The sequence below is a fragment of the Ctenopharyngodon idella genome, chromosome 24 (genome assembly GCF_019924925.1).
Source record: "Ctenopharyngodon idella isolate HZGC_01 chromosome 24, HZGC01, whole genome shotgun sequence".
NCBI classification, from domain to species: domain Eukaryota; kingdom Metazoa; phylum Chordata; class Actinopteri; order Cypriniformes; family Xenocyprididae; genus Ctenopharyngodon; species Ctenopharyngodon idella.
In genome coordinates, this window is record NC_067243.1 from 19,735,325 (window position 1) to 19,751,975 (window position 16,651).

Consider the following 16,651-nt stretch of genomic DNA (forward strand, 5'->3'; position numbering starts at 1 on the left):
TTTTAATCAACAAATCATTCTGAATTAGTTCAGCCTGAAGCTTCTGTTGTGCATCTGTCATCAGAATTTTATTATCCTTTTTTCTGTTATTATTATTTCCCATTACTATCTACTATTATCTAATCTTTGTGTATTTTCCCCTCAAAATTATCTCTACATAGTCTGCTTGGCCTATTGACTTCAGGTCCCTTGATTTAAAAGCGTTTTATGATGTCTGGGTGTTCCTCGCTATGATTGCTTACATGTTTTCTCATTTACTCTTTATAACAAGCCTGTCAGGCAAATAATGTCTCTCATTTCTCCTCATTTTCGAGATGATAGTCAGTTCAGCAGTGATGAAAGATAAATCGCTGCTGTGTTTCTCTGTGTAATTGCACTTCTATGGTATGAAAAGATGAAAATATGTGCTCTAAATTGAAATAAGTTGATCTTATGATGTTTTTTCGTTTTCGTTTAAAAAAAATCTTGGTAACAATTTACATTAAGGTTTCATTTGTTAGCATTAGTTAACATGAACTATAATGAAATATACTTCTAAAGCATTTAGTAATCTTAGTTAATGTTAAGTTGTATCCATTAATATTATTAATGGACCTGAGCTAATATTAACTAATAATGAATAGTTGTATTTTTATTAACTAACATTAACAAAGATTAATGAATACTGTAAAAAATATATATAATAAGTATATAATTAGTTAATGCCTTTTTAAAAAGTCTTGATTTTGGGTCTATACTAGAATAGGTTTTCATGCTTAAAGGATTAGTTCACTTTCAAATGAAAATTACCACAAACTTTACTCACCCTCAAGCCATCCTAGTTGACTTTCTTCTTTCTGATGAACACAATCGGAGTTATAGTAATAAATATCCTGACACATCCAAGCTTTGTAATGGCAGTGAACGGAGTCACTATATGAGCTGAAGAAAGTGATTCCATCCACATCCATCCATCATAGACATACTCCACACGGCTTCGGGGGGTTAATAAAGGCCTTCTGAAGCGAGGCGATGTTTGTGTAAAAAAAAAAAAAAATCCATATTTAACAAGTTATGAAGTAAAACATCTAGCTTCCACCAGAATGCCTTCCGTATTCAATGTACGAAGAAAGTGTAAAAGTTTCGCAGTTCAAAAAGCTTACGCTACGTCCTACGCCTTCCCTATTCAGCTTACGGAAAAAGTGTAACTGACGCGATGCCAGTTTTCTTTGTAACTTGAATACGGAAGGCGGTCTGGCGGAAGCTAGATATTTTACTTCATAACTTCTTAAATATGGATATTTTTTTTACACAAACGCATCACTTCGCTTCAGAAAGAAAGTCATATACACCTAGGATGGCTTGGGGGTGAGTAAAGCTTGGGCTAATTTTCATTTGAAAGTGAACTAATCCTTTAAAGGTGCAGTAAGCAATTTTTTTGAGAAACATTGTTGATGTTTGAAATCAACCTAAACAAACACACCCTTACCTCCATTGCTCCATCCCCAAAATGCAAGAGTGGATGTGTCTCTATCATAGCTGAACCAAAGCAAAATATTGTTTCGTGGAAAATAAAGCGCAGTTGACAAACGAATGACAATGAAGAACAAAAAATGAACACAGTACACAAAAGTATATGCAAGCAAGAGTTTGTTGTTCAAATCTTCCTCTTGCTCACTCTCTCTCCTCCCCCATCATGAATGGACACGCCCCCTACTGCTGATTGGCTAAAACTTGTGTTGTGCTGCTCAGTCCAATCCACTTTCAACAGCGTTCACTCGATGCACCTTTAAAAGTAAAAAAAAAAAAAAAAATGTCACATATTTGACATTGTTGCAGCACCTCTCTTCCCAGTCTGTCAGTTCTGTTTAGTTCCTGTCTCTATGAAAACCCTTTTTCCAAAAAGCACAGTGCACTCTGATTGGTCAGCTGGACCAGTCTGTTGTGATTGGTCAACCACTTCATGCGTGCTTGGGAAATGTCACACCCCTTACCATAACCACGATTTTCAACACACTATTAACTCAACCAGGTCTTGTCCCTTTTTTTTGCAAATGCATTGGCTGGGAATTATTTAAATGAGGAATGTTATGACATGTTCGTTCCCGGAAGAAAACTCAAGACTAAAATCAAGGCGTTTCAGGGAGTTGCGCACTGAAATAGAGAGACTTTTTCTTTGTAACTTTACGGACCTTTTTCATGCTCAAACAGAAACATTACACACTAAAGAAAGCTGAAAATGTAAAAAAAAAAAAAAAGCATAATAGGACTCCTTTGATATTGATTATTGCATTAACTAACGTTAACAAATGGGACCTTATTGTAAAATTTGGTATCTTTGATCTCGTAATCTCGTAAGATGTACTAAAAAAAGTTTCAAGACTGTAGGACAGATCGAAACATGGTTGCACAACCGTCATCGCTTTTAAGGTTGTGTATTTTGGGAGCTCTCCAGTCCACATCTCTCCCACCTGGGTAATTGGCCCTAAATTTACTACATTGTTCCAGTCACATTGGTTTCTACCTCTCTTGGTCTTTACTGAATTAGGAGCAGTGAAAAGCGAGGTGTTATGGAACATTGACAAAACAACACCTTTACACTTACAACAGCTAAAAACACAAACAGTGTCTGTCAGAATGGTCAGTACAGATCCATCCAGAGGATGGATGTTTTTTTCCTTCCATTTGGGTAGATAATCTGCACCTTTGTCTTTTATCTTCACCAGACCATTTTCATTATCTTACAACAATGTGTATTGATTTTGGACTAATTATGGCTCTCATGAATCTTCTGAATTTGGAAATGTAATTTTGAATGAATTCTCACATTGTTGCATCGGTGTAGGCGTATGAACTTGTTCTCTCTCATCTCCCCTTTCTCTGAAGACATTAAACATCCTCATTAATTGCCTTCTTGTTAATGAGAGGCATACAAATTACGCACCATAATGTCTAGACTGTTCGCAGTGATGTGTATAAGGAAATGCTGACTTTGGTCAGGTTGTGTATACTGCATATCAGGTTTTTTGAGTTATCTGACATTGTTTGTTTAGTATCGCTTAAAGGGTGTGGTTGTGGTTATTCAAAGAGTAAATCATGCTGAAATACAGGTCAGATATTGTTACGCTTTGGAAATCTTCATACCTGTGCACCAAATTAAATATTTATATAAAAGTGGGTGTTACGTACCATAACAGAGCCAGGTGTTTGGAGAGGGTTTGGATACATTTTCGTTAATTGAAATAAAGCTGAAATAAAATAAAATAAAATAAAATAATGAAATAAAATATTAAATGAAAAACATAAACTTAAAAAACTTGGCAACTAACTGAAATAAAATAATTTTAAGTTGAAGTTGTTAGGTTTTCATTCTTGATTTGTACTCCTGTGATTTCTGTATTTTGGATTATCTTTTTTGTTTTGTTTACTAATAAAGTTTAATGGCTGATATTAAGTTCCATCTCTCCCTGCTCTTCCATCATCTCCGTCTGCCTGGCCCAACATGACAGAATACAGGACCTTAGAAAAGATTATGAATCTTCCAGCAGTTTGCCTCCTCGTCCTCACCCAGGATGACCCTCGAGGACCACACCTGTGAGTTCCTGGACCTAGCAAATCATACACACTACCCTGACAGCACACTGATTTCCTTTTTCTGGACTGGCTTAAATGAACAAGTTAAACAACTAGTCCCCCTGTCCACTTATTTATTGACTTTGATGCCTTCGCTGGCTCCCTTCAGTCCCTCATCTTCTCTGTTAACTACTCTGCTGCTTGGATCTGCCTTGAGTCTTCAGGTTGCCAGCTCCGCCATGGTGCTTAATCCCCTGGCTTTACCTCAAGCCTCCGAGACCTGGACTCCACCTTGGCCCACCGACCCATCGGCTTCACCTTGGCTCCATGCTCCCTCGGGTCCACCGTGGTCTGTCATCCCTCCAGCTTTGCCTTGGCCAGTCATCACCCTGGTTGCACCATGGACTTCTGGCTGCACCTCGTCCATCAGCGCCTTTGGTTCCACCCGGCTGTTCCTTCCCTCTGGCTTTACCGTTGTCCTCACTCCCGTCGGCTCCGCCCCACTCTGCCAGGCCCCCATCTCCACCTCGATCCTGCAAGCCTGCGGTTCCGCCTCAGCCCTCCAGTCCATCTGTGCCACCCCGGGTCTTCGTCTGCTTGGCTCCGTCTGGGTCTCTACCACTCCTGGCTCCACCTCAGTCAGTCAGGCTCCTAGCTATACTCATACTCTATTTGACCCATATAAGTTAGTGCACACATATTAGGAGTAGTGAGTAGTGGACACACATGCATGCTACAAACCACAGACATATGCACTCGGGTGTTAGGTGCCTTGCTCAGTAATTTTCTGCCGTTATTGAGGATCGAACCCACAAGCTAAATCGAAGCTCATTTCCCCAGTACATTCAGCATCTGGCTCATATTCACGATTTCAACCGTATTCTCAAAACTATAGTTTTCTATGTCTTCAAAATCAATTCGTTGATCGCTAACAGCTTCTTCACCAGATCCACCATCAAGTGACAGTGATACTAATATTTGTTTGCATACAGTACTTGCTCTGCAGTAAATTGCTGAGCCATTTCAAGTTTTGCTGAAGATACTTGTGTATTCTTTTGTTTTATGCCTGCAGTAATTATGAATGAAACATTACATCATCATTGTGTATCAGACATTGCCACTTTGAGAAATAAAGCTGAACTGCACTTATTGAGTTATCATAGATTCAATTATTGTTGCACAGAAAAAAATATATACTTACACTATTACATACCTCGGGTCGCTAGCGATGCCATATGCTCTTTACAAAAAAAATAATTAGAAAACAGAATTTTTTTATACATTTTTTTTCTTATATTGTTTAAAATGAATAGATTGAGTGAATACTGAGAAGGTTGATGTCTAACTTAAAAAAATTAATGAGCAAGAGGGTAGTGAATGGCGTCCCGAGGTATGCGTTTAATGGTTAATGCCTGTCAATGAATAAATATGCTTTTTGGGTCCAGATGGTGTAGCATCTATCGGCAGGAGCTAATGTAGCCTCAAGCTAAACCTTGATCCTTCAGTTTTAAATGTGGAACAATTTATTACACTTTGATGAACAGTTATGAAGACAAACATTATTTTTCTTTGGAATAACGTGAACTGATGAATTGTGCACAGTAAGACCAAGAATGTGTTTTAAGACATGGCCATATATGATTTATTGTTGACTTTAAATTAAGCGATTTGGTTTTGAGAGAATCAACAATTGAAAGCCATTTATGGAAGAAACCTCAATTAATTCAAGAAATGTTTATTGTGTCATTCTTTATGTAAAATCCCTCAACCTTCCTTTGGAAGCAGAGTTTATACAGACTTCCAAACATTTGGTCCCATCCTCAGCCCGTAAACAAAATAATGAGAAAATATGACTTCGAATTCCTCTCAATCATCCCTCTTTTCTGGAGGTTTACACAAATCCAAACAGTCCAGGGAGGGATTTAGAAAAAGAAGAACTACCAACGTTCATTTACGACATGACATACTTTTTTCGCAACAAACACAATTGAGTGTAATTCTCGAAAAGTGCCCAGCTTTGTCCTGCTGTTTTATGTCTCCACATGCCATTAGCAATAAGTGTATTGACCACAAGAATCTCACCATTCCTCAATATTTTACTATAAACTGAAGCAGGAGGTGGGTAACAGAAGAGGTTGTGAAGATCTTGAGATGCCTGTGGTCAGCTTTGACTTTGAGAAGTAAATTAAAAGGGAATTGACTGTAAAACAATGACAAAGCATCTTAATGTTGCCTGAATACAATAGCATGGCTTGTAAATAAACTAATGTGTACTTGAGTGATTCTAGCATGAGATCATAATGAGAGGCTAGGGGGAAATATTACTTCATTTTTAAAAACAACAGCTATCGCTTGACCACAAGCAGAAACAACAAAGTTCACTCCATCTCTGGTTTGTCGTTAGCATGTTGCTAAGCTAATAACATAAGTATTACACACAAATTTAGGTAAATATAGTCTCTTTTTTTCAAAATAAATTGACCTAATTTTATTATTTATAATGTTCAGTATTCAATTTAATAAAATTAAGTAATATTACATGAGCAAGAGTGTTGTTTTATTTTGAATATAAGCATGAGGCAACAAGTAGTTTTTTTTGTTCCTGAATGAATCAGTGTTTTAAAAGAATCACTTGAATGAATGATTCAATGCTTTACTTATAAACAAAGCTATGTGTGAAATCATTTACTCTCTGATAGAAAAAGTACTTAGCAACTGTTAAAAAGTACATTCTATATAGTATAAATGTGTGTAGTATGAATGTAGTCTGGACATACTACATCCACCATGTTATCACTGTCATGTGACTTACAGTGTCAGTTACATCGCTTCACTGCCATTAATAAATCCTCTCCCATAGCCTCACGGGATAGTAAAGTGTCCATTGTGTGTGCGCTTCAGAATCTCACCGAAAATAGTAGGTCATCCGGTAACTTTTTGTCGGATCTAACATGGTTATGGTAAGGGGCGTGGCATTTTTTTGAAACTCACTCAAAACAGTTGACCAATCACAACATACTGGTCCAGCCGACCAATCAGAGCACATTCTGCTTTTCAGAAGGAGGGGATTCATAGAAACCGAAAATAAATAGAGCAATACTTGTATACAAATAGATACCTGTCTCAAAGACTAAGAGTGTTTCAGAAACTGAAATTAAACACTGATACAAATGAATCAAGCGAAACAAGTGCTAGTGAATTATTTCGTCACCATATGAAATAATAATCTGACCGGCAGATCTGATCGGCTTGTGCCACGCACTTCGCCAGCTGTGCAAAAATAAACACGTTTAGAGTCTCGAGGCTGGTTGAGAACCCGATGAGGAGTGAGAAAAGAAAGCAGAATCACAGCCTGTCATGTTTATGCATTTACGTGGGGATAATTAGTCCGTGGGGCGACATTTCCCGACACAAAAATGCAGAGGGGGATGATCCACAAGGGATAATGTGGGAACATCTACAGACCAGTTTTAAATGTCAGTGTGTGTGCGCGTTTATATGTGTTGGAGTGTAAGATAAAGCACCGATACAAATGACAACGAATCTTTGACCTACACGGGTGTGACCACAGAACGCAAAAATCATGTAGAGTCATGTTAAAACAACAAACAAGACACTATGAAGAAGACACCTCAGTTTGTAATTGCTTTTCATGGCCTGAACGTCCCAAATGTGATTTAAAATTTACCACCTATGTTTTTCCATGGAAAATAGACAGGCTGAACCTTTCACCTGCAACGACTTCCTTTCAAACCAATGGACAATCCCAATGGATCCAAAATTCATATGTTGAAAGGACGTTCAGTGTAATTGAGTGTGCGAGACTTATAAACTGCCCATTCCGAACTTTCCACAGGGAAAAGTCTCCAAGATGAGGCCCATTTCCTCTTTGCCCCCATTCAAGTTTCCGCGCTGACCCCTTGACCTCTCACCATCATGGCCTTTGACCTTCCATGTCCCGCGCTTTCAAAATTCAATGCCGTGAAGTGCCGCCGAGGAAAGTAGAGCAAAGGAGATGGAAAGACAGTACAAGGTAGAAAAAGAGAGCAGAGGGAAAACTCTCCTTTCTTACATCACCGATCATATCCCACCATCGGCCCACCGCCACCCTTCCCATCAGCCCCCACCCCGTGTTTAAATCCAAGAAGAGGCAAGGACGAGTCTGATACACCGGCGCTTTCATTTTTTGAGTGATGATGAATTGCTGCCGCCGTGCTAGACCGGAGCAGGGGAAGGATGCGGCGGATGCCGGGCGGGAGACACTCCATGCCTGCCTGTGTTTAAAAATGATTGATTAAACTGACACCGGCGCAGGAGTGCAGAGCCGCTCTATTTTTCTCCCTCATTATGTAAGACAATATTTCAAATCAAGAGAGCACTTGAAGAGGACAGCGCAGGCCCCCAGACAGGACACCCTTCAGATAAAGTTTACAGCCAAAATATGAAAGAATATGTCTATATGGGCCTCATTTTCAGTTAGGCTTTTGGCATAACTAAAACTGCAGACTGATCGTTTATGTGTTTAAAATGATCTTTTCATTCTTGATATATGCTTCGATTTGGCTTTGCGCATGGAAATGTACAGAGTTTAATTTTCTTGGGCTTGAAATTATTCTAAAATAAATTAAAAGACAAGCTGTTTTTGCTCTGAAAAAATTGAGGTATTTTACTTTTTGACTGCTTCCAAGGGATAATGATTTCAGTTTTCATTTCTTTTTTATCCTACTCTAGCCAGTGCTGTAAACAAGATGAGAAAAAATGAAATTAGTGGTTAAACACAATATTAAAACGGTGTCTTTATTATTATTATTATCATCAATTGGGTATATTTTGTACAGAGCCCCGCACATGACATGCAAGAAAAAAAATGAAATCGTGCGCACGACTTACTAATTCATTCCCTCGATTTACTAAAACGTGCGCACGATTTACTATTTCGTTCCCTCGATTTATAAATCGAAGGAACGAAATAGTAAATCGTGCGCATGATTTAGCCTATGATTTTTTTGCTGCATGTCATGTCCAGGGCTCCGTAATTTTGGTATATATTGGGTGTTTATAAAACAGTTAGTTCCTATCCTTGATTCTATTCAAGATAAAACACGGCTATGACCACTTCACCCAACGGTTCTGTGTATCACTACACAACACCCTTAGCAATCACTCTTAGCAACATAAACTGTATGTTCTCAATTGACATTTTTCATTGAAGCTTACTGTATTATGTAGAAGAGTATTGTGAGAAAGTGAACCTGCATTCAGATTTAGCATTTTCCTTCAGGTCAGTCCTATGTTCATAATAAAAAATCTGTTTAAATGTTTGATGTATTATCTTGTCCTTTTAACATTTAAGGGGTTTTCCCGTGACTGACAGCGCTAGTCAAAGCATTTGTCAGTCGCGTCTTGTTCCGTGTTCACAACAATTCAGTCTTTTCTTCGCTACTGACTGACACACTCATAAAGACAGTCTTTGCCACCATCTAATGGTGTAATAATGTAACTTCTGTTGCTGTTCACGGTCAGGGACTATTTTTTCCGGCGGAAGGAAGGCTTTTAGTAAGAGTTTACTTCATGAATGTTGCATTGTTACATATTTTTGGCTTTAATATTTGTATTGTGTGGTAACCGTTTTATATCAAAATGTGCATATTTAAACTAAATTAATCAGCACATATTGACAATATTTGAAATCACAATACCAAGCTCTATTGCTATGACATATTTAGTTGCAGATTCATATTAAATTATAATTAAAACAGTAATTATGAGAAATATCTATACAGTAAATATTGTTTATGTAATGTGAGGGCCAAACCTCTGAGACTATACTGAAAATATGACATAAAAATATAATTTAAACTTGTAAATAACCAGAACATTTTAGGATTTTGAAAAAAAAAAAAAAAAAAACCTTTAACAAAGAAACGTCATGATGTAAAATTATTTAAAATAGTGGTAGTACTTTACAATAAAGTCTCATTTCTTAACATTTGTTAATACATTAACAAACATGAACTAACAATGAGCAATATATTTTTACAGCATTTATTGCCCTTTGTTAATGTTAGTTAATAAAAATTGGGGAAAGTTACTTTTAGAAGTAATGTGTTATAATATTGCATTACTTCCTAAAAAAGTAACTAATTGTAACTAATTGTAACTCAATTAGTTACTTTTTATGGAAAGTAATACGTTACTTTTGCATTACTTTTTCTTACCTAGACTGGGCTTGCTTGTTTGTTTTTTTAATAATAAAATAAAAGTTCTATATTTGGCAAATGTAAAGGCTCTTTCACACCATAAGTGACATGAATAATCCTCAGGCTGAAGGAAATGCAAATTCATGCCTGTACAGTAGAGGGCGCAGTTCAAACTAACTTTTCAGCTGTGCTGCCATTCTGGATCGCAGAAGAATAAGACACAGGAGAAGAACGTTCAACACTCTCTGCAATAAAAACAAAATAACAACAAAAAAAAATGAACACAAATGTGATGTTTATCTAAAGTTATATTTGCTTATTTGTATGGTTGAATTGGATCATCAAAGGTCAGCAGCAAAGACTTTGGTTAATAAAGTGAGATTAAATACATAAAGTATATTTGTGTTATTTAACATAATTATTGCAGGTTTGTGCAATATTCTGAGTTTGCGTTTCACTGTTTTTATTTTGAGGAACACTGAATCTGTTTTCGTGCAAGTAAGATGACATTTAGTTGATTTACATTTAGTCTAGAAGTACAATAACCATCATGTTCACACAACAATTCTGTACTTGCTCCTGATTTCTCTCAACATGGGGACAGGAGAGGTTTCCGTCAATAAATGAGTTACTTATTTGAAAAATGTATCTCAGATATTAAGTTGTACATTCAAAAGTAGTGTGTTTGTTACTTGAAAAAGTAACTGATTACATGTTCCTCCAACATTGTGTATATATATATATATATATATATATATATAATAGATCACATGATCTTTCTTTATTTCATCAGTAACTGCCAGTACTACCTAATTAAAAGTTGTTCTTGTGTTTTTACAGCACAGAAACGGTGCGGCTGAATCGGAGAGCAGAGCAGAAACACAGAGTGCCTCCATTGTGTGTAAAACTCTGATCTGACGTAGACATCAAACTGAGAGATGGAGTGACACGTTTGTGGTAGTTCAAAGTAATGACTGATGTGCAGCATGGCAGACAGACGCCTGACACCAACACACACACAAACAGAAGGGCTCCTGGGCAAAGCGAGAGAGCCTTTCACTCAGGAACATTAATCCAGCTCTCAGTGTTTTCTGCATTGTTCCAGACCAAAATCATACTTATAATGTTATTGACTGATCCTGTGCTAATAATATACATTTAAAAATGATTAAACAAAGCAATGTGAGTCCACTTAAGGTGTCTCTGTGGTGTAACCAGGCAATGCTACCAAACAGCACCATCTAGCAGCTCTGAGATGCCTAAAAGTGTCAAAATCCTCTACCGTTAGAACATTTGAATAAATTGTTTGACTCAAAGAGAATTTTTATGTTTGGAGATGGGATATTTATTCAAATAATATTTAATTTTAAAAAAAAACTGCCCATGTACCATGATAATCTAAAGCTCAATAACATGATTTCAGTTCCTGCACCTTAAACAATGAGCATGGCACTAGCAACACCAATGTCATGGGTTTGATTCCCAGGGAATATATGAACTGATAAAATGTATACTTTGAATGCAATGTAAGTTACTTCAGATTAAAGTGTCTGCCAAATGCAAAAAGGTTAATGTCAGCCCACAAAACACCAACCGCTGTAGAATCAATGACATAAATATATAAAAATTTAAAACACATTGAAATAATGAAATAGTTTTCAAATAATTATTTTATTTTATTATTATTATTCAAGTAATATTCAAGTAAAAAGTAGATTTAAGGATACACATCTTCATTTTTTTTTTTTTTTTTTTACTTTTTTTACAGTATGTTTTGAAACATTGAAACATTTTTCAAGGCAAAAAGTATTCTATTTTATATGATCATTATTTTGATCACAAAAATGGAAAATAAAGCAAGTAATATGTAATCTTTATACAATCATGGCTAGATTTAAGAATACATGCTATTTTTATGAAACATTGACATATTTTTTTGAGGTAAAAAGTCAAGATTATCAAGTAGGATTTTTGCAGTTATACCTTTGACATATATACCTAGCCCTTAAAGGTACATGATGATAGAAAAAAAAAAAAAAATCAAATGCTTTTACGTTCTCTCGTAAACGTTTTGTGTTCCCCAGAGAAACTTTAGCCCTGATTAAACCTGGTATTAAGATTCATTGTGGTCAATTGGATCACAAGTGGACGACGCTAAATACAGGTGTAAATGGAGTCTAAAACACTTTGAGCTTGTCCACTTTCGACCACATCCAGAGGTAGTCAAAAATGCATTAGACCGGACTGTTTTCGCAGTGTAAACACTCATGTGGGCAAATGCGTTCGAACAGCCACAAAAGACCACCTACTCTCCACCTACTGACCTAACATGTAAACATTATGACAATGTTCTCTCACCATTCCTGATTCCTAACAATAACTCAGCGTTCGGTCGGTCTTGCGGCTGTCAGAGCAGAAATGAAAGCTGCTGCTCTCCATATGTTTTTCCGTCATCTCTGGTTGCGTTCATTTGTAATTTGTGTAAAATTATTTCATCCATTAGATCAAAAGATCTGAAAAAAAAAAAAACTTACCTGCCCATAGACCCTCCCCTCGAAGAAATCAGGACAGAAGTGGTTGAAAGTGGACAAAAGAGGAGGATTAAAACACCAGGTGTGAATGGAAATGTGTCTCCCTCGTCTACTTGTGATCTGATCGACCAAAACGCATCTTAATACATTTGACAACTGGTCATTAAATTATCTGACATATTTAAATGAATACACGGTTCAACCCATCCATACAAATAAATAAATAAATTCTTTTGTAAAGAAATTCATTCATATTTTCAGCAGCTTTATACTTTAGCACAAGCTTTTATATAAAAAATTTGTTCAAAAATTCATTCAAGCATGTTCAAGCTTTTAACCAGTGGGGTATTTTGGAATTAATTAATTGATCCCTAATATAGAGTGCACCAGTTTGACTAAAGCCACACGTCTCTTGGCAATGTTATGCAATTATTAGAATATGGTCTGAGCACGAGAACTATCGCATGTATCAGACGTGTCGTTGTGTTGTTTTCAGATCTGTTGCACTCGTGCCTCTCAAAGTGTCCAGAGTCAGAATTGAATCATGGGATGTGTGTAGAGTTCAAATGACTGGGGAGACTTGCGGCGCTCAAAATCAGGAGGTGAAAAATGGCGTGGTTATTTGTACCTGACAGAAGTTAAGAGCCTCTCCCCGCGGCCCAGTCGCTCCCTGCTGACCGCGAGCCTGCCTTCTCCTCTAGCTGCAACTCACCTTGCAAGAGACACACACACACACACACACACACACACACTCACTCAGCATCCCAAAAGGTGCGTAAGATGGCCTACTATCAGCACCGTGCTCTGCAAATACTAGGCCAGAGGTGTGCAGGTCTTGGAAAGGTCGAGGGATGTGCATGTATTTGTGTGTGGGGAGACGAATGTTTGTTGTGTTTTGTTTGTGTGTGTATGTTGGTGGAATTTCATATTAATCTCAGGGAATGACTGAATGGAGCCACTGATGTCACTAAGGGAATGTCCCTACACTGGTTTAGCATGTACTGTTTGAGTACAAATCAACAAAACAGGTCAGAAATAGGCTAATGTAAAGTCAACATGGATTAAAAATATATTAGAATGACTTTAAAAAGTGCGTAAGGTTAGGATAAACATCGTAAGACTCATTAAATACTCTGAGCGAGAAATTATGTTCTAGTTTTAATACAATTTCAAGAGTCGTGAAGGATTATCTTTGGTTTAGGCACCTTAAAGTCAACATAAAATCAAAATGTACTCTGTTAACTTTCTTAATACATATTGAGGGTCCCGCCCTTCACATTTTCCCATTGAATTTCCTGTTGTACTCGGACATACGCCACATTATAAACTAAAACTGGTTATAAATACTCTTTCATATTCACTTTCATACTGAGTAATATTTAAACCAAACTGAAATGAATATCTATATAATAATCTATAAAAAGTTATATTAGATTATCTGCATAATTTTGAACAGTTGTTGAAAATGTGAAAATCAGAGATCTTCTGGCCAGAATTATGTAAAGATGAATCATGACAGTGATGAAAACATCAAAAATGCATTAAATACTGTATAATTAATATTTAATGAACATTTAATGCAATATTCATAAATATTTAATGCAAATATTCATAAAGAATATATATATACATATATATATATATATATATATATATATATATATATATATATATATATATATGCGCAAGAGTTTCCTATGCAGATTTAATCTCAAAATATGGGAATTTTAGGAATGGAAATGTGAATCAGGAAACTTTACGCTAGATTTAAGTTCAATATAAACACCGAAAAATTGTTGACCAAGGATCAAGATTGTAAACCCAACTAAAATGAGTCTTTTTAACATCTATAAATGTTACTTCAGTATATGAGGTTCATTGACATTATGGTCAAAATTATGCAAAGTTGAATCACCAAAACTCTTAAGGGGAGACACTACAGGCAAAAACACTGTTTTTTCAGGCACCTGTCAATTTTGAGATTTTGCACTTTTTGGCTTTTCATAAAGTGTTTTTTCAGACTGGTGGAAAGAAAACATCCAAAATACATTTTAAGTGTATATCTTATAGCACTTTATCTATTTGCGTCTATAGATTTCAATTACAGTAAATATCTTTAAAGGCCGTTTTCTCAAAATGAGTCAAAAATCTCCACTTCAGCAGAACTTATATACACCAAACTTTACAGTTTTATTCCTATCTATATTCTGAAGGCTTTTACAGAGGGATTTGTTGATATATCATTCCTATCCTGATTTATAGGTCCTTTTACTCAAAAAAAACATGGCGAAAATAGATTTTTTAAGGCTATTGTCAGTATTCTCTAATTTACTAAAGCACTAAATAAGATATCCAGAATCCCCTCTGTAAAAGCCCTTTCATCTAATATGTCAACAAATAGAACCAAGAATTTTAAACCTGGACCTTTCCAATTTCCAGATTTTGTTTTTGGAAATGTATGCAAATGAGCGTATATTTAAGTATATAAGGCCTCATTTGCATATTAAAACATACATTTACACAAAACTTGTAATACATTTTTTTCTTATGTTTATGCCAGTAATAAACTGGAGAAGTTTCACAGCGATATCTTCTAATTTAAAAAAAATCCCTATTCACCTGTAGTGTCTCCCCTTAAATAAGATTTACAGGTGAAGTTGTGTCATTTCTGCAACATTTGTGTCACCAATTCACCCTATTTGAACTTCTGTTTTGCACTATTTCCCACCATTAGTCTGTTACCATAGTTACTGATCACTATCATCATCACTGTCAGCTGTGTATCATTATCCACCTCGTTTGTCTGTGTTTGTAAGTCGTGTGTTTTCAGTTCATCTTTGTCCGGTATCGTTAGTGTATGGATGTGCTTCGTTGTTTGCCAATGTGTGGATTTATTAAAGACTGTTTGACCAGTCATCATTTTCTTCGTCCGTGTATTCACAACCAGGTGTGACAGAATACCGGACCAAAAGTGAGATAGATTGTGGCGTGTTTTTTGTTTAGTTTTGTGTCAGTGTTTTGGTGTTTATTTTCTTTTTGTCACCATGGACTCTCCCTCGTTCCTGTTAATCTGCCTTGAGCAGGAAAATTGCTCCCTCGAGGCACATATAGCCGAATTTCTCGATCTAGCACATCTGTCGAGCTTTCCAGACAACTGCCTTTGTTCATTCCTCTTCGTTGGACTCAACGCATCGACAAAGGCACAGTTGTCCGGGGAGGGACCTCAAGAGAGCTTCGCCGCATACGTGGAGTGGGTGCTGGCATCATGTGGATCGTCTTGAACAGTTGGATTCGACGACAACGACACCAGCCCCACTCCTACTCCAGTGCCCAGCCAGGAACCTCCAGACGACGAGGAACGGCAGCACGATCCCACCAGAGACAGAGAGCCTGCCTTTTCTGCGATGCAGGAGCCAACGACCAATAGAAAGACTGAGCTAAACATTGCTGCGGAGCCGGAGCACCGAGTCTGACCAGGTGTGCGAGTCGGCTGCAACATCCATCACCGAGGGAGTTCGTTATGAGCGTGAGGGTATGGAATGGAGCCCCGCCCACACTCCCGCCACTAAGAGTGAGTTTCTGGCATGCACCATGAACCATTATTTGGATTTTGGAGAGGATCCCCTATCCCCTTTAATCCCTCCCGAGCCTGTCTATTCTATTTTGGATGAGCTGGTCCCATCCAGCCTCCTTCTCCCACCTCCTCTCCATACATCTACCCAGAGTTTTTCTCCAGTCCCTCTGTTCATCATCGGTCCCTTCTTCAGCCCCCAGCCAGACCTGCTACCCAGCCCTCGCTGTCTCCCATCATCCCCTCAGTTCCTCTTCAGCCTCTTCTCAGTGGTGCGGCTACACCTGGGGCATGCTGTGAGCCAGCTTCTTCTGGGTGGAGATCCTGTGGCTCCGCCCCCGGCCTCAGATCCTGTCGTACCACCTCGGCCCATCACACTGTCTCCTCTGCCTTCGCTCCTTCCTCCCTCGACTTCAACAGCTACCATCGAGCTTTCAGCTCCGCCGGACTCCCTCAGACCATTGACTCCGTCTGGCTCAGACATCGCCATCACATCACCATGGACTTGCGGGCCATTCGTTGCTCTCCGGCCCTCCACCCCTACCGCTCCGTTTGGCTCCACCTTCCCTCAAGCTCTGCCTCAGCCCTCCGATACCCTGTTTTTCTGTCTCGGGGGCTCGTTGCTGAGACTCTGTTGCGGACTCAGAGACCTTCTGCTTCACTTCGCTCCTTTGGCTCTCTGTCTGCGCCCAGGGCTCCATCTCCATCAACTCCATCACCTCCACTTGTCCCCAGGGTGGCGTGGAGACCCTCACCACCATGGCTCCTCCCTCTAGCAATGCCGCCGTTGGACGCCG